This window comes from Nematolebias whitei, chromosome 12 (genome assembly GCF_014905685.2).
Source record: "Nematolebias whitei isolate Nwh7 chromosome 12, NemWhi1, whole genome shotgun sequence".
NCBI lineage: Eukaryota > Metazoa > Chordata > Actinopteri > Cyprinodontiformes > Rivulidae > Nematolebias > Nematolebias whitei.
Window position 1 is genome coordinate 48,513,941 of NC_056509.1, and position 3,059 is coordinate 48,516,999.

General features: G+C 40.7%; 1 protein-coding gene across 1 annotated transcript in view; it reads left to right on the forward strand.

Annotated features, from left to right (window-relative positions):
- Window positions 1–3,059, forward strand: part of LOC119418404 (filamin-A-interacting protein 1) — a 27,438-nt gene that overhangs the window by 701 nt on the left and 23,678 nt on the right. The window lies entirely within an intron of this gene.

Below are 3,059 nucleotides of genomic sequence, written 5' to 3' on the forward strand. Positions count from 1 at the left end.
CAGGTCTCCAGTCCATCACAGGGACACCTGGACAGGTCTCCAGTCCACCCATGCACAGAGAGAACATACAAACTCCACCCAGAAAGGCCTCTGGCCTTGATTTAGACTGGTGATCTGCTTGCAGCTCTACCCACTGTTCCACCGTGCTGTCTGTGTTTGAGTAAATGATGAACATAAACATATGTTAGCCTCAGAAGGCTCTGATAATGTATTTATTGTGAATACTGTGTGAACAGACAGAACGAGCTGAGGATGTTTGGAAGGATTTGATCTTCAATGTTCTCTGAAGATTATTAACGTGCAGATAAAATGACTCGAGGTGAGTCCAAAAGTTTGCTGAATTCATTCTTTTCAGAGTCGTCAACTCACTGTCAACTGAATCCAAACCTAAAATACGACAATAATGTTATTAAAGTTATTGAATACAACCAGAAAGAGAGACAGTAGAAATAAATCATGATAAATTAAAGTTTAATTCCTTCCTGAGCTACAGGGTAACAATAAAGACGGATCCATAAGAACTGGACCAAGGAGCAGAGGAGGAGGACGGTCTGGTCTGATGGTTCTGTCTCCAACATTTGGACGGGTCGGCTCAGTCTCGGACCTGGGGAAATCCATCAGCAAATAACGGATAACAAAGAATAAAAAAACACTTTTCAATACTAAAGTCCCGCTTCTAGCTCCTCCCACAGAACTGAAGTCCCGCCCCAGCCCCCCTTATCCCACTTAAGCCCCGCCTCCAATCCCTCACACCTCATTATCTTTAGTTACGAAACATATCAATGGGGAAGACACAACCCAAGTGCATTATAGGACAGATTGAAGCAGAAACCTCCTGATGTTTTCCTGGATTTGTTTCTCTTTGACACCAGAACACTTTGGGTTTTGGATCCGTCTGATGAGAACAACTTACTTTGTGCTGAATTATTTTCATAGCCCGTCACTGAAAGGGAGCATTTGTCCTTCTGTTAGCAAAATATCTAACGAACTACAGGACAATTTTACAAAATCCACAGAAAGCAATCATTGGATGAACATCTACAGGTGATTAAGTTTTGGAGCTGGCACACATTTAGTTTAATTTAGTTTATTTTGCACAATTAAAATACAGATCAAAGATATAAAATAATTATAATAACAGTGCAGGCAGAAGCCCGGTGGACTTAAATAAAGCCTCCACCCAATAATACAGTCAATTGATCATAAATTTAGGAATTGAGTCATACAGAAAATAAAACGCATCTACAAAGTGTTAGTGGAAAGTTTAATAAAATACGTAACAATTAAAAAGTGACAATCACAATTGTTTAATTAAGAAAATATTTCAATAATGTGTAAACTCTTGTACAGAAGGCCTGCCTGTTACCAAATGCTAAGACTCATCCAGACTTTATCTCCTGTAACGAGACGCGTGACCTCTGCTCTGATGTTTGAGAGAGGAAGTGCTGGAATAAAACTGAATATTTGATTTAAAGTAATGGTATATCCTCCTGACTTACATAAATCTTGTAAACAAAAATACAAATTTGAAAATTGTTAATGTTATAAATAGTAAGAATCTGTAAATTCTTAGAGGAGCAGAAGGACAATGATAATCTGAATGAATGGTGGTTTAAGATGGCCGCCACAGCTAATCAACCTTTGCCAACACCACAATGGTTCAGTCAGTTTTACAGTTGTGGAGCTAAGTGTTGGTGTGGTTGAAGCTGAGATGATGTTTTCGTCCACCGCAGACGATGATCTGAGTTCAGCATCTGGTTTGGACGGAGGCGGGCGACAAGCATTCCTTCACTGGATGCTTGTTGCTGTTTGTAACAAAACCCTCCTGCTGCAGCTGATAACAGAACCATGAGGTCATTCTGCAAAACCACCTCCTGTTTGGTTCCATAACAACGCTGCTGTTGCCGTGGCAACATAACAGCTGTTTGCCGTCAGACTGAATCAAACAGCTGATGGCGTCGTGGCTGTGGGAAAGATGTTGGTGTGACAGTGTGAGCTCCCAGCCTGGTCTGATCCAAATAATGAAGCTTGGAATCAGATTACAGGCTCCTGTCCAGGTTTACACTGAAACCACTGCAAGGGATCTGGGTCTAGGTCTGGTTCTGGACCCCGGCTGATGGGTTTGCTGCACCTTTGACCGATGCTCACATGATAAAAATTGAAACATGTATTTAAAGCTGTTAATATCCTTCAACTGAGGCTGATGTTGATCAAAGAGCAAAAATGTTCACTGTCGATGGAGGTCACGCACCACCATGAAAGGCAGGCAATCATTTAATTTCCTCTGTCTGTGTTTGTTTATGTTAGCAAAATATATCATGAACCACTGGACAATTTTAAACATTCAGAAAGTAATTATTGGATGTCCAGTCGACGGCAGCTGTTAGCTTGATGAAATTAAATGAGTATTTTTAGGTTCTCCCTGCTTTGGGAGTCCAACCCGAGAAAACCCTCAGTGGTGTCACCTTATAAACCACGAGCCCCCCACATGCCTGGAGCTCCATTTACCCCCCACAACAAACACACTGCTGCTGCAAATCCACCAAGAAGCAAACATCTGACGTTTCTTCAGCTCAGTATCAGTTTCTGTCCCTCAGAATGAGAAAAAGCAGATTTAAGAACAAAGTGGGTCCAGACTTGGTGCTGAATTCACTGATAGATGATCAGTTCTGTAAAAAGTTTGAATGATTTGATGCTATAAATAAAACTGTTAGAAGCTTGTTCTCTGAATCAGGCCCAGAAGAACCACAAACTCCATGGTCGAGTTCCTGTTACTGTTGTCCTGATATTTAGAGATGCGCTCCACAGTAAAAATAAACCATCGTAACAGTTTGTCTACTGTGGAAGACAAGTGGATCTGTGGGGAACCCTGATTGTATCTGTAATCAGCTGATTGTATTTGTAATCACCTGATTGTATCTGTAATCAGTTGATTACATCTGTAATCAGTTGATTGTATTTGTAATCACCTGATTGTATCTGTAATCAGTTGATTACATCTGTAATCAGTTGATTGTATCTGTAATCTGTTGATTGTATCTGTAATCTGCTGATTGTTC